Genomic DNA, 22,599 nt, shown 5'->3' on the forward strand with positions numbered 1-22,599 from the left:
ATCATGTCACAAATATATGTGATATACTGTTAGTGAGATTCAATGGTGTGAGTAAATGTGTGGCGTAAGTAAAAGGAATCAACCCACTTCACATATTTCCAATATCAAGAAATGTGTTGTGAGTAAAAAGTAGGGAATTATCGATAACGATACCAAATACTGGCTATAGGTAAAAACGTCGTATCGGCATTTTTCCGTTTGTTTACTGATACTTTATACGGATACCCGACTAAAAGAAGAAAGCGTATATTCGTCCGACTTACCAGTTCCCCGTCCGATAAAACACAGAACAATTTATATTTATAAGTATTAGTAAAAAAAAATCCGTTTAAAAACCCAAATTTATAACGAATTTCCTTAAAATTATTTTGTTTCGAAAGGCCCCTAGCTACAGCTCCTGTTTGATTTTTATTGAAAAAATCCCTCCAATATGAGAAACGTATTTTCCTTCTGGAATTGTTTAATTTTTAGAGAGATTTAGTGTAAAGAACTAATGAGTTGGTGGGCTAGAAGTTAGATTGTATTAAGAAAACATTGAAACTAATCATAACTAAATCATATTCATAAAAAAATCTATTGAAATGACACATCACTTGACAAAAGTTCGCATGAAAGGCCAAGGGCAAAAACGTTTCTGGAGTCTATAGATTGTAATTCAGAACCCTATTTGCTTTGCAGGTCGAAAAGAATATTGCCGATATTCAAGATATCGGACAAAAACGTGCACCCAGAGCCAAACACAAAACCCTATGGGACCTCAAGGAGAGGCTTAAATTTATTAACGCCTAACTTAGTAATTTAATTAACTTATTTAATTAACTTACTTATTTTAATATATTTATTTTCTTTGTGTGTATATAATTTATTTATTCATGTATTTATGTATATATTTATTACTACCTATTTATTCTAAGTTTTGTTATAAAAATATGTAGGTATGTATTGTATATATATATGTGTGTGTATGTATGTGTGCATATGTATTTGTACGTATTTATATTTATTTTATATGTATTTATATTTATTATTGATTTAATTAATTAAATACACTAGGTACGTATCACAATAAATATTAGTCGTAGGGTTTTTTTTTAATTTTTCCCCAGCAGTGTATATAGATAACTACCAATGACAACAAAGTTGGCAATAAATTGCGTGGAGAATAAAGGTATTGTGCTGGGGTCACTATGCATACAGTTGTATTTGTTTCTTAAAATAAAATAAAATTAAAAAAAAAAAAAAAAGAATATTGCAGGGTGTTGTTTCATCCAAAAATTCGTTATTCTCCTTAACCTCAAGGATGTAAGTCATTCCTCGGAAAAGGTACACTGAACTTGCAACTTAAGTTGTATCATCAAAGATACATTTTTTCTGCATACCATAACGCAATCCAAAACTCATGGAAGTGGGTTTGTCCATTCAATTGCCAGATTCTACTTAAACCAGATGATTTTTGCTTTGCAGGTCGGTGAATGTTCAGCATTCTTTCAGTCGAGTACCGGAAGGATCATCGGCGGACGCAACGGTATATTTCTGTAAGGTAAAAGTGCTGGGTTCGAATACAGTGGCCGTGCATTCTTACCCGACATACTTACAAATGAGCTTCTTTTTTTCCAAAAAAACCTGTACCCCAAGGGATCATATAACCTTGTACCTGGTAAAAAAACATAACGTATAGATGGTTTTAATATAAACCTGATTCCATCTAATACAGACCGGGTTTGCTTTGCAGGTAGAATATGATATAAAAGGGTTGTAGAAACCAATATTCTTCCTTTCATTTCATTCACATCAATTCATAAAAGGCTTTTATTCCTTATACTAATCCTCAAAAGGATGTGAGTCATGGTTTGGAAGAGGTGGTAGGGTGAAGGTGCGAGGTAAATGACTATACAGCGGCTGTGGTACAAACCTGATACCATTTAATTCAGAACGTATTTACTTTGATAGTAAGAAATTATACAGGAAAGGTTGTCTCGTAGAAACTAAACGTATTTTGTGCATCTAAGTTTTTACTTTAATAAACCTCAAGGAAGTGGGTCATGTCTTGGAAGACGTATTGTAGGTGCCAGTAAATGACTGCAGGGTGGTTGCGGAACAACCTAGTTACTTTGCATAGTCAAAAATAGTAGATTGTTGCAATCTTTCGTTGGGTGAACACTTTCCATCTATAGAGCCTGCTATCGAATCAAGAAGCACAAGCTTAATTGAAAGTCCTTCAGGAACAAGCTCGCCGTTTTCTATAGCAAATTGACTCGACAAAATGTCATGTTCATCACTTTTATTAGGACAAAACATCATTCCAAACAAGTTGATTTGTCATGATCAACAAGCTTAAAAATTGAGGATTTGTGGAAATTCTCCGGTTATTAGGTTTTATTATGCATTTAATTAAAAACAATTCATCAAATCACAAAAAAATATTAGGCGTGTTCAAGCCAAATCCAAAATGCTAACAATTATTCAACAACTTACTGATAGCAATCACCGTTAGCTAATTACTAGCCCCTTGCTACAAATTAACGTGATTACATAATTTCTTAGCGTTTAAAAATCTAATGATTATTCAATTAACCTGGTTGGATTTTCGGATTATACTTTCTGTGGCTTGGGAAGCTTCATCCATCAAGCAATCCTCTGTCTAAAACAATTAGTAATAAAGACCTAAGATGGTCAATTTTACCAATTGATTGGGGATCCGGGGGAAAAGCACCTGAATAATTCACGTTGAACCTTTTCCAATTCTTCCAGTTATCCCAGCGGCCGAATTTCACTCGCGTAAAGGGCCGTAGCCGCAATTATTGTTTCCAACAGTCGAACTTTGGTATCGCACGAGTCGGACTTTCCTTTTCCGAGGATTTTCCTTTCTTTCTAAAGCCTCTTTACGATATTTCTAAGTTTCATTGAATTTCCCGATGGTTGCTGCTGTTCATATAAAATAACTTTAAGTTCAACTAAAAGCAAATCTTTTTTTCATCCGTGTTCTTCTTCTGGAACAAACGAACAAATGAGTTGTAATTTTTGTTCCTGTTAAAATTTAATTTCATCTCCAGCAACCCCCGAATCATATTTTACGATCCAAAGTAAACTCACTCAGTAAGCTCAAAATCACGTGATTATCGTCAAATATGTTATAGGTTGATTGTTCTGACAGCTTTTAATTATACATTTTATTCCTTTTTTATTGCTTCCGATTTCCACCTCAAAATTAATAAAATACCTCAAAATTAGGTTAAATAAAAAGAAACAAAAAGAAAAAGTTAATTTTAAAAACAATAGTTGCTTTGAATTAGCGGTAATAATGTTTACAGTCCGCCACATGCAAAAATTATCTTTCACATACCATTCATTATCATTCACATACATTTTATTATGCTGGCAATTATATATTATTAATAATATTGGTTCTCCGTCGTTTCCACTACGTCTGAAAGGAAGAAAATAAATTGGGGTGTAGGAGACAAGGTTTACGTAGTTGGTTAATGTTTACTCTGACGCTTTGGGGTGTAATAACAGACCAATCATCATTTACAGAAGAGAAACTAAATTTGGCGAAATGAAAATAAAACTGTCTTGGCTATTATTTAACTGTATCCATTTGCCTGGTTAGTTTAGTAAGGTCTGTATTTTAGCTTTCTCATAGATACTATTGGAACTAAACCCGTATCCGTAGGCGACACCTGAGAAATTAGTGGTTGGAAGTAATCGGGCCATCGCAGTTTGGCATCGTTTTGCTTTAGACGTTTCATTTATGCAATGGCAGCCGTTCAGATCTACATATTAACCTTTGGTGATCGATGATGCTGAAAATAACCCAGGATTTGAACGGTAAAATGAGCTAACTTGATGGCATAAACGCTTATGTTTTATTAAGCAATTCAAAATATCACTTTGAATGATCACCTCAAGCGATGAAAATCGGATATTTTACAAAGAAAAAACCATATCATGGATATCGATTCTCTTGACGTAAGATATGGGTTGAAAGTGATTGATTTGGCCATTGAGCGTTTTTCATCATACTGTCTCCCTGTTGCTTTGAACACACGAGGAACGCATAGTTATCGTAACTCTCATAACTTGGGGATGAGTAAGTTGGATCTTTCTGAACATATTGGTACTGGAAACACTTATGGATTTCTTCTAAATTGGATAAAAGGCAATCAAACACTGCTCAGCTGAAGTTCAGTTCTCACATAAATTCGCATTTCTACTTGTTCTATGTAAGTGTTATAACTTTAAACACCCTCCAGGACAATGGTCGAATAAGCTTTCTAAAAACGTCGAACACATACACATACGAGCTCAGGCTCATAAATAGGGTACCGTGTGTCAACCTCAAATTGTCAGAATTTCATAGAAACCACACTGGTAAGCAATACTTTCTATATGATGGTTTTCACCACTTTTTCCTTTTCGTCCAAACGCAAATATACGGAGTTAAGAACAATCAAGCCCAAGATTGGAAAGCTGTTGTACATGAGGATTAGATATTTTGTAAAAGGAATATTTAGGTTTTTATAGATGTTGTGGTTGTAAACATAGAATGGGACATTAACACTGGTTCCAATCGTTTCGTGATTGTAAAGTCTGGATTATGTAGAGATTGGAAGGTTTGGTTGAATCCCATAGTTATGTCCACATTGTTTTCAGTAAATTCACTAATTTCGTGGTCCGCTTGACCAATTAATATATTACAATTAATTAAGGCTTTTAGTTGAGATAAAAAAGTCAATGGCACGAGCGGGATTCGAACCAACGATCTTCGGCTAGATACGCGGCTGCTCTACCACTTGAGCTATCGTGACCTCGATCCACTCGGACACTAACTTCCCATCTCAACCCCACCTTATGAGTTTTCCCTCCTTTTGCCATTTTTCAAATGTCGTGTAATCGGATTGGATTCTCGAGGACAAATGAAATGGCCACGGAGAGCTTTAGTGAAGTATACTTCATTTTAAATCATTAAATTCACTAATTTCGTTGTCCGCTTGACCAATTAATTGTTTTCAGTGTTGAGCTGTGTCTGAGTATATGTTGTGTTTCCATGAAAGAATTTACACTTTATAGCAATCGTATCGCCGGTTCAGTTCTGTCCTTCATGTTGTTCCTAGTAGAATGTGAAGAGGATATAATAGATGTATAATAGAGGTAGCTTAGTAAAGGGTCAATGTTATTTTTGAGACTTTATGGTGTAAAGTTTGATTCGCCATTTTTTGAACCAAGGGTAATTGGAATTTAGGTATGTCTGGACAGTTCGGTAAGGTATAACGGTGGAGCTGTACTGCGTGAAGCAATATGTACTGAGTACAGTCAAGGGGTGAGAATACTACTCAAAGTGTCGCCCGCGTCCGCCATTTACAAAAGAGAATGAGAGGATACGTCCTAACTCTAAAGTTAAGAGGGTAGAATATCTTGAGTTTACGAAGTAAACCGTGGTTCCAGACTCGAGCGCAAGCCTGTTCTCCATAGAAAAAGACCCCAGAGCTTCATTCGAGTGAAGACGGACTCATGAATGCGGTTCAGCATGAGTTCACCGACTCGGAAACCTACACCCAGCATCAACTCCAATGAATGATCTGTTGTCTGGGCCCCAAGAACATAGGATTGGAGGGAAACGAAGAGTGTGACAGACCAGTTCCAGTAGGATCCTACCATATGAAATATAGATTGTTGAATGGAACAACAAGGCCGAGGCAGGCAATAGTTTTTAAATAAAAACCTACAGACATACTCAAAAAGCAGTTCTTGGGAATCTAAATTCTAAAAATCCCTTTCATTACAGCCTAAACCCTTTAAGCTTAACATCCGGTACAAACCTCAATAATCCTCACGTGATGTAAGAACGGCAATCGCCTAGTGACCTTAGGGCAGTGAAACCTACTCGTTATTAGAAGGTTCACTAGTGGGTGATTCTTCGCACCATAATGCCAGATTATTTTTTGTTAGTTACTTAAAGCATATAAAAACAAATACTGTTGTACAATAAAAATAAATACAGATACAATCCGCTAGATAGACAGTGAGCTGTAATGACGAAATGTGCAATAGCCCAGATTGATTGATGCAGTGCATAATACTTTTTATCCACATCAAACAAATTTATCTGTATTATTTGGAGATAGTGAGGTGCGGTCTGATGTGACGTAGGTTTAGAAAAACATTTTCATCAGGATTCAATAAAGATCGAAACTTTGGCACGATAAAGAAAATGTTTTCTAAACCTACGTCACACCAGACCGCATCTCACGATCTCCAAATAATCATTAATTAACGGTTACTAAATACCACACACATCTATCTGCATTGATACATGAGCTCTGGTAGGGACTATTGTCCTGTTCACAAGTGTCTTCTGAGGATCGATCAGATTTTAATGCATTTTGCTAATTTTGTGGCAGTCCGACGTGAGCAGATTAATTCTTCCCTAGGTAGAAAAGGAAAATGAACATTCATCAATACTAAATCCATTATGTTTAGTGGTCTGATTGACCAAATTACTTCTTATAATTATTTATTCTTTTTATAAGGTCTTGGTTGCAATGGAAAAGTTAATAATAATATTCATTAGTATCTCAAGATTACATTTCAGTATACTTGATTTCCTAATATATTTTTCGTCTACGTAATTTAAAAAAAGTAAATTTCATGTCTTTCTTATTTATTTGAAGAATTATTTTTTATGCGGCAAGTTATGTTATAAACAAAATTTTAGTAGATGGCGTGGTAAATTTTAGAAGGTCAGACTAATTAGTTTGTTAATTAGGTATAACAACTTTACAAAGACCCGTCAAGTTTTATAAGTTTCTCCAACTAAGGCGTATAAGGCACGGAAGAACATGGCCCTCTCTTGATACTTTTGTTTAGAAAAAATTAGAATTTTTTTATCGTTCGGAACAGTGCTTACTCAATTTTCCTAAACGGCCTTCTAGCGAAGTCCGAAGATGGCAGGATAAAAGCACCGGGCGTACTTTGTGCTTGGGCCACGCGCCTTGGCGTCCGTCCCCACTCGGCGGGCCGACCGCAACGCTCGGGGCGCCCTTCAGTCCCAATCAGACCTTCGCCCTGTTCGCACCCCGATCGGTCCGTTTCAGTCAGTTTTCGAATACGCAAGCTCCGAAATCTTCTTGCCGGAGGAAAAAGGCAGGATTTTTGTTTTTTAAGAGCAAAGTAAGTGGAACAGAAAAAAACAAAATTGCTGTATTCTGGCAAAAAAATAATATTGTTTTTTGCGAAATTAAAAGCACAAAATCAATAAAATTATTCAAAACAAAACCGTACATTTTAATTTTAATCAAATAGCTTTTAGTTTACATTGTACACTATGTTACGTTATATCAAAGCTCAATATTTTTTTTTTAAATAGAAGCTCGAAAATAGAAAAGGAACAGAAAATTCTTCTGTGCTGTTTCTAAATTATAATATATCCACACACTACTAATTAGTTTTATAAATAAATTAGTTTACAGTTTAACTTGCAAAAGTCATGTTTTTTTAATAAGAAATTTAATACAATCTTAAATTTTTTTTTTAATTTATAAGACAAAATGAAAATATTAAGGGACTTGTTTGGTGCAATATATAAAATTTACATTTGTGAATTTTTTTCAAACTCGTATTATCTCTAGTTATAATGTGTTCCCGATATTTTTTAACAAAATATAAACAATACCCATGTCAGATTTTTTGAATAGTGACCAAATGAAAAGATCAAATTTGTTCAAATCAAAATTGTAAAAGAGTAAAATAAATGGTACCAATAAGTAGCCCAAAATCGTATTTTTCAAAAGATTAATAATTGGAAATTTTTAAATATATATATTTTTGACTTAATGATTTAATTTAATATTCTTGGGTCACAATTATTTTACCGTTGGTGTTTCGAGAGAAATAACTAAATTGGGGCATTCTAGCAATTTTTTAGTCCAGAAATATCGAATTTTTTAAAAGATTAATTACGCAATGTTTTTCAATTTATAATATTTTTCCATTTATTAAATAATTTTACATAATAACATTAAATAATAATTTTAATAAGTGTTTTAATTTGATTTTTTTTAAATACACATTTTTGTATTTAAAAATATAACCAAAGAAATATTGTTGTTTTTGCATAAAAATATAAAAATATATCCATTATCGACAATGTTTATTAATTACTGGTTTGCAATTGTTTTACCGTGTGTTTCGACTGAAACTAAAAAAAGCACAACTAATTCTAGTAATTTATTCTCCAATATCTAACTAAAATTTATATCAAATGAGGGTTTCTGTGTTGTTTCGATAGTCTTTAACGAATTCGCACACACAGTTTTTTAATTATGACTAAATGAAAATTACAAACTGCCAGACCTAGATATTATATATGAATAAATTGTTTGCGAATTTTTATTTCGACCTCGTATTATTCCAGTTTTTGGGTTTTTAATAACTGCCAACACACATGACAGACTTGTTGAATTGTGACCAAAGGAAAAGTATTTTACCCTGATTTGTTACTTAATAATATATGTAAATAGAACCAAAAAATTAAAACTGGGTAATCTGACACCAAAAATATATGCTTTTTCTTGCAGAATTAAAAATACAGAATAAATAGTAAAATGTTTCAAAACAAGACAATATATTTTTATTTCATTCATCTAACTTCGGATTGACATATTACAATATATTGTATCGAACCATAACTAATATTTATTTACAGGAAGTATAAATTACAAAAAATATTTATGAATTATTGATATACAATTGTTTTGTCGTGTGTGTGTGTCTCGAGTGAAGCTGACAACGGCACAAAAATTCTAGCAAATATTTTCCAATAGCTAATAATAAAAAGTTATATTATGGCAACCATATGGCATTACATATGGCAATTAAAATACTTTATGGCAAACATGTTATGAACGTTACAAAATATAATTAATATTTAGTTTCAATTTATGTTGCAACCGTGTATTTTTTCAATTTTCTGTTTTGTTCCGAAAATATATGATGACAAACGTTGAATTTATTTTACAGTTCAATAAATTCAATGTGTGTCAGTATATATTTTCGGAAAAACACAATAGAAAATATTAAATTGCTAAACTAAATTCAAAATTAAATTATATTGTTCGAATATTTGAATTTTAAAAGTGTATTTTTCAAATGGTCCTTGTTTTCCTATAGTTCTTAACGAATGACAAACAAGTCTATAACAACAATAAAACTACTTAGGAATAGAGTTAACAATTCTCGCAGATTTTGGCAAAAAAATTAACTCATTTTCCCAAACCCTTCAGTTGTTTTCATTCAATCTTTATTTTCATTTTAATCTTTAGTGTTCAGTTTTTCATGTAATTTTGTTATCAATACGAATCAAATGGTACTAATTTTTTTCTACCACACTCCTTTAAGAAAGAATGTACTCATCCAACCACGCATACCATTCGAAAGCTTATTAAATTAAGCAATGCTTTGAAGTTTGCAAATCTGTAGGATATTTGGTAAAGGCGTAATGAATTTTTGAAATTCTTCAAATATATTCCAATGTTTAAACCTAAATGTTTGTTTAATTTTTAAAATTAAATGTTTGTGCCAGTGGAACGTGTATCAACTGAATTGAAAAGGCTCCGTGGAAGACATATTCTTTAGGCAGTTTAACGTGGATTTTAAAAAAGACCTCAACTTTGGTGAAAAATCATAGGTAACGAAGAAAAAGAATTTATCGGGACAAGTTCGTTTTTTCAGAGAAAATTAAATTAAAAGTCGAATCTTATTTGCCATTTATACGACATTTTCCTTCATTTACAGAACTAAACTTGTCGAATTTTATTTTATTTATATTATTCGAATTTTATTCAAGAATCAAACGTTACTGTTTGTGAATTAATGTTAGATGTGTTTGACACTATGGCTTAACATTTTCGAGAAAGACAGATAGATTTTAACAAATTTATTGGACAATGATTATATATATATATATATATATATTATATTATTATTATTAAGTTATTGTAAATTATTGAAGATGCCATTCTTGTTTTCAATTTATTATGAATGCATTTTAGGTTATACCATACCATGCTATCAGCAATAAACAAATACCACCAAAAATGTTTGTGCAAAGTAAAGGCACGGAACTAACAATAGAATGATACAAAATATAGCGTTAATTTTAATTTCAATCAACTAACGTTGATTTTACATTTTCCGTACTATTATAGTTTATCTCACAAGCTGAAAAGATAGAGAGAGACAGTGAGAAAACAGAAAATATTTCTATGCGGTTTCTAGATTATAATACATATATCAATATACTATTAACTAATTGGATAAATAAATTCATCTATTGTTAATAATATATTTTATTAATATATATTAATATTGTTAATATATATTTTAAATTTAAACACTACAGAAAATTATTACGCAAATTAACTCAAAATTGAGAGATTATTCAGAAATCGTGAGATGCGATCTGGTGTGATGTAGGTTTCAGAAAAACATTTTCTTTATCGTGCCAACGTTTCGAGATCATCTTCAGGACCTGGGATTTACAAACATTGTTTAAATTTAACAAATACATGTAGTATATGGAAAAAACATGTATTTGTTAAATTAAAACAATGTTTGTAAATCCCAGGCCCTGAAGATGATCTCAATAAAGATCGAAACGTTGCACGATAAAGAAAATATTTTTCTGAAACCTACATCACACCACCGCATCTCACAATTTCCGAATAATCATCGATTAACAGTCACTAGTCACCACACATTTCAAAATTGAGTTTTGCAAAAAAATTACAAGGTCATGTTATTTCAATTGGAAATTAAAAAAAAAATTACGAATAACCTTTGCAGTATGAGAAACACTGTCTAATTAACCAAATCAAGGGGAGAGAGAAAGTGAGAGTGAGTGAGAGAGAGAGTGAGAGAGAGAGGGAGAGTGAGTGAGCATGAAATTCTTCTTTTTTTTCAAAACTCAACATATCTACCTACTCCTAACTAATTTTACATAAATATTTTTTTTAAATTTTAGAACGCACTTAAAATTTCTTTAAATTTGACCAAAAGCGAAATGCCAAATACAATGTATGAATTTTTTTTTTCAAATTTATATTTCAAAAGGTTATTTTTATTAACCAAATCATGGTGAGAAAAAAACTGAGATAAACAAAATCATAAACAAAGAGCCGAATTTTAATCAGTTAACACCGATTTTTTTGGTAAATTAGTAAGGAATGAAAATTGTGAAACTTTATTGTACTTTCGATGGCTAAACTTAGTGTTTCGTATCAATACTTTCCAACAAATATCAAACAATTGAAGTGAAATTAATGGACTAACGTGTATGAATTATTAGTTGACCAGAGTTTTAATATCGTGTTCCTACATCTGGGACTAGGTCGAAACGTAAACAAAACAGGTCCAATTTTTGTCTCATTGCCTTCGACATCGACAGGAGTAATATTAATTATTCATAAGGGCTTTTACAAAATTATATTTGAACACATCTCGTCCCTACACTTTTGAAAAGACTAGATGAAAAATGTTTGTCTAATATGATTACAGAATGTAATCAGAGGAATAGCCGAGTTAATCGATTTTAGACGAATATTTTTAAAATGTGGCAACCGGTTTATAAAACTCATTGGCTTGATGGTAAAGCCACTTTAGAACCACCATCACTACTTTATATGAATACATGCTCATAAAATTAACGAAAATGGTTTAGTTTAAAAAAAATATTTAAAAAAACATTTTTAAAATCTTCTTTGTGTGCCTGAAATATATATATTAAATGAACTCTTAAGCCTCCAACAAATTTAAACTCGCCAATTAAAAAAAAATTAAATTTTTATTAAGAAAACGTACTCTAATAGGCCCTTCTTTTATTTTCTTTATAACAGAAAGAAGTCGAATCGTTTAAAAAATTTAAAATTCCATTTTAGTTGCAAAAATTTGTGTTTAGATAAAACTAAAAATTTTGCAAAAATTTAATTACTAATGCGCTTATCAAATGTTTACTCATGTTTGCGATTACAGCTTAAATTGGATGAGAAATTTAAGCAAGAATGTGAAAAAAGGCTAGGCATCGTGGGAAAGGTTCGGAGGGTTTGGATCAACTGGTAATCCACAAGCCCTCACAATCCTTTTAAAATTTCAATTCATTAACCTAGCGACAAAGGAAAGCGGAATCCTTTGTTTTTCTTCCTTTTCGATTTCTTTCTCGGTGCCTATAATACGAGCACGTTCCCTCAGTCCATTTAAATGTACCTAGTTTGTCCAATTTCATGAACAGCCTTTGGATTGTTGTATTTAAACCGATGTCTCAAACTACACGTATTTCTTGTTCTTTCCTTGAAAAAAAAAGAAACTTTTGCGTTCTATTTTGTGTGAGGAAACACCTCCTGATGTTTGCCGCATTATTCATGAATCACCTTGAATATATCTCTTCAATATATTTTACATATTTTTTAAACCACCAATTTCACTTTTGTTTGCATACATGTTTACAAATTAATACCCAGAAGAATTTATCATATATACAGAATAACAATTATAAAAGGAAAATAGTTAAAACAGTTTATAAGTTTTATTTTAATACCACAAGTTGTAATAAAAAAAATATTTATAAGCATTTTTCACAGTATCACTCTTCGTCCGGTTTGATCAACGGTCGAAATCGGTCACTTGGTATAAATAATTCACTATTTTTTGTGGTCCGCTTGACCAATTAATAACATTCAATTAATTAAGGTTTTAAGTTGAGATAAAAAGTCAGTGTCACGAGCGGGATTCGAACCCACGACCTTCGGCTTGATACGCCGTTACTCTACCACTTGAGCTATCATGACTTCGATCCCCTCGGGCACTAACTTCCCATCTCAACCCCACCTTTTGAATTTTCCCTCCTTTTTGCTATTTTTCAAATGTCGTGTAATCGGATTGGATTCTCGACAACAAATGAAATGGGTTCGAATACCGCCCGTGACACTGACTTTTTTATCCTTAATAAACCTTACTTAATTGAATGGTATAAATAATGCTTAAAAATTGTTATTATAATGCAGATTTAAAATTTAATTATTAATACAGTACTTGCAAACCGAACATATTGTAGTTAAACTTTTTCAACATTCGATATCAATATAAACCAAACTGCGATTTTGAAGTTTGATTTGACTTTTAAGCCAGTTTTCTGATCTTTCAGGATCTGATCGTGTATCTTTGATTGTGTTAATTTGTTAAAGTCATGAGGAGCGGTCAAGAATGAGGTGGTTTAGAAAATCACCTTTTTAATTTCTTTTGCCGGCGTTTCAACCTTTATTCGGGTCATCTTCAGGGCCTGGGTAAATTACAAAACATATGTTGGTTGGAGAAAATACAATTTAAGATGTAAATATAAATTTTGAACCGAGTATTTCATACATAAAGTACGGTCCTATTCGTGTGGTGTCATATTGGTTGATGAACGTGAAACGTGAATTTCACACAAAACCAATATGACACACCACAAAAAAATAGCATCGTACTTTATGTGAGTAAAATATTTGGTTCAAAATTTATATTTATAACTTAAATTCTATTTTTCTAATCAACATTTACATTGTAATTGATCCAGGCACTGAAGACGACCAGAATAAAGGTCGAAACGCCGGCGAAAGAAATGAAAAACGTGTTTTTCTAAATTACCTCATTCTTGACCGATCCTCACTATTCCAACAAACTATGAAACAACAGATCAGTCAAGAAACACACATTTGATTTTTTTATTCATTCGATTTTCATTATTTTTATTTTGCACTTCAAAAAAGACAATAAATAACAATATGCAGTAGAAATTAGAGTTGATGCTAGGAGTTGTCTATGTGTCCGGTGAACTCAGAGTGCTTATTGAACTTAAGGAATTCCTCTCTGAAGATGGCGCAATCCGAAACGCGTTTGTTTAGTACAAACGCGCGTGAAGACGGCCCCAATAAGTGACCCTTAGTCTGTTCATCGCAGTAGAAATTTAACTTATAGAACCAAGGGACTTAAAACTTGCTTTTTATAATGTACATAACTCTTATTAACATAGAAATGAAAGTAATGTATAAGGTTTAAGAATAAACACAAACAAACCAAAAACTGATCAATAAATTTATANATATATATATATGTTTACAAACTTCCGAAAAAATAACAATACATGTCACATTATTGTGTAAAAAAATAGGAATTCCTTTGTTTAACTTTTTGTAAATAAAAGAATTTTTCAATTTCATGCCAAGTTGATTGACATTTTCTAATCGACTCCTTCGCAAAATCATTATTGCAACCCAAAGATTTATTAATAATTTCAGCGCTGTAACTACTTCTTTTATACTTGGGAAAGAAAATTTGTTAGAATGATTTTCACTGGCATTCTCGTCAACGTTATTTTCTCTGCCGGAAACATTTCAACAATTCCTTCATCCGTTACATTCCCATGAGTTGTATGATTCAAGTCTATGTTTTCGAATCGCAGAACATCCTGCCCAGTTGGCAAAGCTCGAGCACAGTCTTGTAGCGATTTTTCACTAACGTCATGAATTTGAGTGGAAGGATTTGACAATCCTGAATCGAGCATTGAAGGCATAACATAAGCCAAGCCTTTTCTTCACATCCCTCTTTTTCATTGTCGTCATTTACATTTTAAAACTAAATGTTTATGAAATTGATTTTCAATGATTTTATCACTCCTTGGTCCTTAGGTTGTAACACACAGTTCGAACAGTCCTGAGCCCACAATCCTTGTTTAAATTACTTTTTTGGAAACAATCAGTGTTACAACATTACTACAACGAACTATTTAGACATTTATATGAAAATGGGTAGAGAATTAGCAATCACGTTCTTTTAAACGATGTATTTTTACAATCGAAGTTCTAAACGATTTCTACTGTAACTGTTTTTTGTCTATAAATATCAACAGATAAATAAAATCCAATTAGTTGAATGAAAAACCTAACCCCTTTTATAATTTTCATTTTCTATTTTATCAGATGTTTCCACATTTTCACTTTTAGTAAATTAATACTCCAGAGGGGGTTTTCTCGTGGACTATATCGTCTATTAAAATCTACATACTCCCTGCGTACGCATTAAACGTATACAGGCAGCATGTCCTAATGCGTTACATGTCCGTACATAATTCATGTGCTATTAGTTATTATTTAAACAACAGTTCGTTGTTAAGCCTTTAAAAATAGATATTTTAAAACAAAGCTTTTTCAACAGTTTTGAATTGTTAATGCACCTTGTAATTTTTATTTTTCAATCAGTTAAAAAGAGGTATCGCCTTCATTCGTTTTAAATATTGATTTAAATTAAATATTCCTACATAGGAGTTGATTCTATATGTTTATTTTTATTCATTTATTTTGTAAAATCAATACCGATGCATTAGAAAAATAAAAGTTTTTGATGTTGAACTGGGCCCGGGGTACCCTGTATAATTTGTCTTCAAAAAAAGGTAAACATTTGAAACTAGACTAAAAAATATTAAACAGGTATTTTTTGTTTCTCCGATAGGGTCATTGGTTCAAGAGAAATTCAGAATTTAAAAAAAATATATATGTATATATATGTATGTATGTATGTATATATAAATTCATAAATAAATTCATTTGCAGAAATGCAAATATAATATGTTATGTTACTTAAACTATTGTTGTAATTACATTCATTTTACGTTTAAACGGTTCAAGGAACAAACAGATGCATTTACACGATAAAAAAAGGTGGTCCTAGTAAGTTGAGGTATTTGTAACATTTTTCAAATTTACTGGTTAGCTGTTTTCTGAGAAGTTAATACTCTTTATTAAAGGACGTTTAATCGGAAAATAAAGCCAAATCCCAGTTTGACTCTAGTTTATACAGGTAATTTATAAAGTTGTTAAACAAGATAGGACACAACATTGACCCTTGGGGACATTTACATTCCACAGTCAGGATATAAACGTATTTATTTTGAAAAATGTTTTCCTGTTAGACAGACAATATTGATATAATAAATATTTAGGAAATTTGTTGAAGAATTACAAGATTATTCACTTTGCCAAATATAATCGAATGCCCTTTATACATTAATAAGCACCATCCCCACATGCTTTTTCATATTAAAATTATGACCAATCATGTCTGCAACTATGATAAGAAGTAAGATGGTGAAATCTTGGGCTTAAAACATTCGTGCCATTATTATGTTATTTACATTTAAAAACTTTCTTATTCTAGTCAAAATTGCTTTCTCTGCAACTTTGGAGAGGCTACTAAGGTGCGAGATAGGGCGGTAGTTACAATACTTTATTGTATTTGGGAACTGAAACAACTTTAGCTTCTTTTAAAATAGGCAAGATAAACGTATGATTCAATAAAATAGTGAAATAAATTAAAGCTTTCCTTGAGAGGATTTGAGCAATAATGTGAGCAATGTTATTATCTCCGGGGGTTTGTTTTTAATTTTTAGATTTTTAATTGTTTTTGAAATTTATTATTTCTTTATGGGACTTTTTTTGTAAAATAAAATACACAGTGGTTTTTATTCATAGAGTGAACTTCTTCAAAATTTCAAGCAGGACATCTGCCTGTTTGGAATGGTCTTTTGCTAAACTGTTAAGTTAATCTGAGCTTATTACGATAGAATGAATTCTTTCATAGCACTTATTTTGTGGATTTGATGGTTTTATAGAGTATTGGGTCTCCAACTGATAAAGAAACCGGAAGCTTACTTTATTTACGTATTGGAAATTGGTGTGAGTATTTAGTGTAAATTCATTAAAATTTTAAATATTTTATAAGACCTTTTTTTGTTTGGTTTTAAGGAGAATCATTAGCTTGCAATAGCACTTGTTGAAATGTTCTGTCACCACTAGGTCCACTTATCGCGAGGAGGGGGATCTTGGAGATCAAGTGTTTTGGCTCATTAACGTCCACAGGAAAAATGCCTAGAGCGGTTGTGTCTAAAAACTTTTCAATTTTTTTCTCAAACATTTTCCCGAAACAAAGAAAAAGTGGCTACTCCGACTCCACTGATTCAGAGGAATCCTCAGAGTCACAATTTTTTGGGAGTACGAGGTATACTTACGTTTGGGAAAATTTGTCCTGCGTCAAAGCTACTACCATTCAAAAATATATTAATAATCCATTATATTTCGTGATCCGATTTACCAAACAACTTCTTTCAATTAATTAATCTTTGTGTAAGGTATTGGTTGAAATGAAAAAGCTAGTGTTACGAGCGAGATTCGAACCCACGACATTCGGCTCAATACACCGCTGCTCTAACTACTTATGCTATCGTAACTTCGATCCACTCGGACACCAACTCCCTATCTCAGCCTAACTTTCTTATTTTACCTCCTTTTTTTGGCATTTTTCAAATGTGTAATCAGGATTCGATTCTCGCCGACAAATGAAATGGCCACGGAGAGCTCTTAGTGAAGATACACTTCGTTTACGTATTAAATCCATTATATTTCGTGGTCCGATTGACCAAACAACTTCTTTTAATTAACTTATCTTTATATAAGGTATTGGTTGAAATTGAAAAATAGCAAAAAGGATGGAAAATTCGAAATGTAGGTTGAGATGTAATACCTTACATAAAGATTATTATTAATAATGTTAAACCTAGATTAAAGCAACAATCAATACAGAAATCAATTGACACGTTAGGCATTTAACGTTTCTTTAGGAATGCTTAATCATCAGGGTGTACAATGCCGAGTTACGGGTTAAATATTCACATGAACACAGAAAATACAGAGGTAATTATAAAGAGCCAAATTTTGCCAGATTTTTACTTGTGTCATTTTTTTTCTGAATTTTTCAAAATGTTTACTGTTTCTTTTGCAGGGAATTTTTCGATCGCCAATAGATATCCACAAGATGTCACAGAAAGAACAAACTTGTTTGTCTAAGGCGATTCATCAATTAGGGTGAAGCTAATCCGAAGTTTTTTGTTTTTTTTACTTTTTCCTCGGATGGACAAAATTTGTATAGTAATTTGTCAATATTCACCAAATCTGATCCGTACATTCTTGCGGTTTGAAAAGCTCAAGAAACGTCAGTCGGATTAAAGCCGTCATCATTTTCGCGAGGTTTCCTCGTCTGATTCCTTTACAAAACGGAAAGCACCACAATGGCAGAAATTGTGGCTCATTTTCGTAAAACAAGCGGATGCTAAATCTCTCACTGTTGATATTGTATCAATTATTGATTTTTATCATAATCTTCTAATTTATGCGCATAGAACTGTATTTGTTTTGAAAATTATTTTATTAAGTTGATCATAACAAGACTAATCTTTTAATTAAAAGAAATGGAATTAGTACAGTTTTTGTTTTTAATTTAGTCAATTAAAAGGTTGGGTAATTTATCAATAAATTTATGAGTTGCTGTCTCAGGCGGTGAAACTATTAAACACATTTGCTGTAACAGATTGAGGGTTTTTTCATAAAGAAAAAATATCTATTATCAGTATTTTGTAAATCTAACACTCTTTTGAAATGACCTTTATGCTTTTAAATATAATCTTTCATATTTATTAATTTTACGAATATATCATTCCAAGACATGAAAAAATAGATTAACGTTATGACTTGAAGAATTATTGATGTTTTCTCACTATAGGCAAAATAAATTATTGCAATTGTTGCTAAAATAGTTAGAAAAATGTGAATGTTCTCTCGAAATCTTTTGTATACAAGTTTAACTTAATTGCTAAATCGACCTGAGAGGAAGTAACTGTTAAAGAATTTCTTTCATTTTCACCAAATTATTTTAATAACATTTTGATTAGGAAAGTACTTTTAAGTGATTTTTCTAAATTTATTTATTCTTTTTACCTCGAATCTGCTTTTTCGTTGGGAAATTTCAGTCAATTCTGAAAGGTACTAATGTTTTTGGGAAATTTTAAAAAATCGTTCCCCTCAATGCACAGGTTGTTAGGGAAGACGGGCATCGTCCGACAGAGCTTTAACCTAGAATCGAATGTGGGTGTGCCAGAGGTGTTTTGCCAACTTCAGAACAGATTTTTCACTGGGAGCCAAAGAGCTTAGTATGGCCCGCATAAAGCTTTTAAAACACTTACTATATGCTATACACATAAACCTTAAAGAAAGAAGTTCAATTTATATGAAAGTGTAATTTTACATTTACGAACAAAAAGAAAGTGATTTACTTTCGATTATTTTAAACCTTGGAGTGTGTTGTTATTTAAAAACAACTTATTCAGAATAAATTTTGAAGTAGAATAAATTTTTAGTGAGAAGAAAGTCAAGTGCTGGACTTATAGCGATCGAGTTATCACATATTCAGAGTGTGTAGCCAACTTACAGGTTGTGAACAACACACATAGAACTATTAACTAGTCTGGAAATGCCTAAATGGCCGAATGGCCCCAGAAACCATAACAAGGTATGGAAGGAAATAACAGGTTGACCACTAGCCAATAAAAGGCAGCCTTCTTACCATAGCACCAAAACCAACATCTAGGTGCACCGGTGTGTGCTTAAACTGGAGCGGGAAAAATGAATTGAGAAAGAAAAACCTAAACACTGGACAAAATCACCGAATATGAGACAAGCTAATAGATATATAAAACTCTCAAAATAAAAGGAAGAAAATGAAGTTCTTTCATACTCTAAGCTGGCAAGATTTGAGAAATATGCCTCTATGCCGGCACCCGGAAAGGGTCGTAATGCCAGGAAGAAAATAAATCCAGCCACTGCCTCATTAATTACCTCTAAAGAATATGGTCAAAGCAGAGAATGAACAACCATTCAGTGAAACTCTTCTGTCATTATTGATCATTAAATATTTTTGGTTCTGAAAAATTAAGCATACGTCGTAATCAAGAAATGGTGCTAACTCGTTTTAGTTGCTACACCTCCAACCATTATAACCTATAATTGGGACATACACGTGGATACGCACAAACCATTAAGTCAAAACTAGGGAGAATGGGCGGACACGACATCAACAAATCATAAATTTTTTACTATGTTTATTTTATGGTTTACTTTCTGAAATGTGGTATGTATTATTTATGGGCCCACAAACATCAAGGGGTCATCGGCTGCCCTTTGCACTTTAAACCGCATATTTCTCAATGTCTTTTGTCTTTTGTTTTCTTAACTTGCAAAACTCTCGAAGATACCTCATGTTGTCAAATTACTATTAAAAGAACAACAAAGCACAATCACATAACATAAACATTTTCACGCTTCCCACCTTTCCGGCTAGGAAGCCCTGCTCCCTGGCTGAAACAGCCTGGACAGGGCGTAGAAAACGCCCAGCAATTTTCCTGTGAAAATCTGGAAGCCAATCCGCAGATTCTGATGATTCCGATGACCGTAATAACCTTTCTCCTCCCATAACAGGATATGTCTGGTCACATTCACTCCTCCAGAGTATTCGATATGCCTCAAGGCGGGTTTAAACCGTCCATTCACGCTGATAAATTATTTTCACTCCTTATACAACACACTCTATTCCATATAATCCCACACATCACACTGCTTCTGTATCCACCTGGCTCGATCTTATGGTTGTGGATTCCGCCGATAAAATTCTATCCTCCTCCCAACACCCTATTTCCTTTCTCTTCTCCCACGACTTGATCCAAATCACATATAATATTATTGCCCCACGTCCCGCACCCAAAACCATAAGGTTCCGTCAACTTAATACCCTTTCATTCGAGGTTTTGAGGCCAGATCTGGAGTCGGTCGACTGGGCCAACGTTTACCTTGGCTCATTCATCGATTCTATGGTCGGCTTCCTGACCTCCAATCTCCTCAATATCCTTAACAAACATGCCCCCCTAAAAACCCACACTATCCGTCGTCCTCCTGCTCCCTGGTTAAACGACGAAATTAGAGCCCTAATTAAAAGTCGGGAAGCGGCAAGAGGGCGCTTTCGTCGAACCAAACTTACTGAAGACCACTCTTCATTCCGAGCCCTTCGCAATAAAACCCAATCCTATAGCCGTCGGGCCAAAGCCCTTCATTGCCAAGAGGCACTCTCCACCACTCCTGATCCTAGAGCAAAATGGATACTCCTTCGTAACATTGGCATATGTCGCCCACCCAACTCACCATCTTCCTATCCTGTCTCCCCTGAAGAATTAAACACCCACTTTGTCTCGCCCAACTCTTCTTCATCAATGCCTGGCGCCCTGCCCGCTCTCCCTGCGCCCTCATTCAGTTCGTCTAACTTCTTTCTCCTATTTAACCCCTGCCGAACTCCTCGAGGCCATAACCAAATCCCACTCCAATGCCATTGGAGTTGATGGCATCCCTATCCATTTGCTTAAACTCTGCCTCCCAATATTACTAGCTGTTCTACTTCACATCTATAACTACTCACTCCAAAACTCTGTTTTTCCGACAGCCTGGCAAAACGACCTTGTCCACCCTGTCAATAAAAACACCCAATCCATCAATACTTGACTACCGTCTCATATCCATCCTCTCAAACCTGTCCAAGCCACTAGAAAGATTAGTCCAAGCACAAGTCTCTAGGCACCTTGAACTGTCCCATCTTCTCAACCCCCTCCGCTTCCGCCAAGGTTATTCCACCCAATCAGCACTAATAAAAATCACCAGTGACCTCCACGTAGCAATGGACCAACGGAAAGTTACTATACTTGTCCTTCTTGATTGTTCCAAAGTCTTCGATTCTGACCCTCACTCTTCTCTCCTCTCTAAACTCGAATCTTTTTCCTTCTTCGCCAGCACCATCGTTGGTACCAATCGCCACCAAGCTGTCTCCCTTTCCAATGGCCTTACTTCCTCCTTCCTCCCTCTAAAATCTTGGGTGCCCCAAGGCTCTAGCATCTCTCCTATCCTTTTTTCCATTTTTCTCAATGACCTGCCCGACTCCATCCAGTACTGTAACTATCACCTATATGCCGATGACCAAATATACATATCCTTCCACCATTCTCAAGATCCAAAAAAACCTAAACTCCATCAACGAATGGGCCCATAAAAATTCCGTAGTTCTCAATCAGTTCAAATCCACCGCCATAATTATCGGGTCCAGGCAACTCCTCAATTCCCTCCCTAGCATCCCACCTCTCATGCTAAATAACCATCCCATCCCCTTCTGCTCTTCGGTTAAAAACCTAGGAGTAGTCTTTGACCAAAACCTTTCCTGGCATCCACACATTTCCCAAATTTCCCGCCATTCCATTGCCTCCCGCAGCCTGTTTCATCGGTCCTGGCTTCTCTTACCTTTCTCCACCCGCAAACTCCTTGTATCTTCCCTTATATTTCCCTTCTTCGATTATAGCTGTTTGGCATACGGTAGCCTCTCGGACGGGGAGAACGCGGGATTGAAGAGTATTATGAATTGTTGCGCAAGATTTGTTTACGGCACCCGACGGGGATCCCAGGTGTCGGGGTTGTTTTCCCAACTTTCCTGGCTATTCCCCTCCTTCCGTGCACAGTATTTCCTAGGTTGCTTTTCCAGTCCATTCCCACTCGTCGTCCTCTTTACATCATCCAATCCCTCCAATTCAACTCCTCACATCTCACTCGTAAGACCCGCTCATCCCCAGTCGACCTTATCCTTCCGCAACATACA

At 33.7% G+C, this 22,599-nt stretch overlaps 1 protein-coding gene across 1 annotated transcript in view; it reads left to right on the forward strand.

Moving 5' to 3' along the window:
• The first annotated feature begins 7,059 nt into the window (after positions 1 to 7,059).
• Positions 7,060 to 22,599, forward strand: part of LOC106662684 (connectin-like) — a 218,737-nt gene continuing 203,197 nt past the window's right edge. Inside the window, exon 1 of the mRNA XM_014386920.2 lies at positions 7,060 to 7,170. The gene's annotated coding sequence lies outside the window, so the exon portion shown is untranslated. The remainder of the gene's footprint in view (positions 7,171 to 22,599) is intronic.

Source organism: Cimex lectularius, unplaced genomic scaffold (assembly GCF_000648675.2).
Source record: "Cimex lectularius strain Harlan isolate CLEC.00 unplaced genomic scaffold, Clec_2.1 scaffold73, whole genome shotgun sequence".
Classification (NCBI taxonomy): domain Eukaryota; kingdom Metazoa; phylum Arthropoda; class Insecta; order Hemiptera; family Cimicidae; genus Cimex; species Cimex lectularius.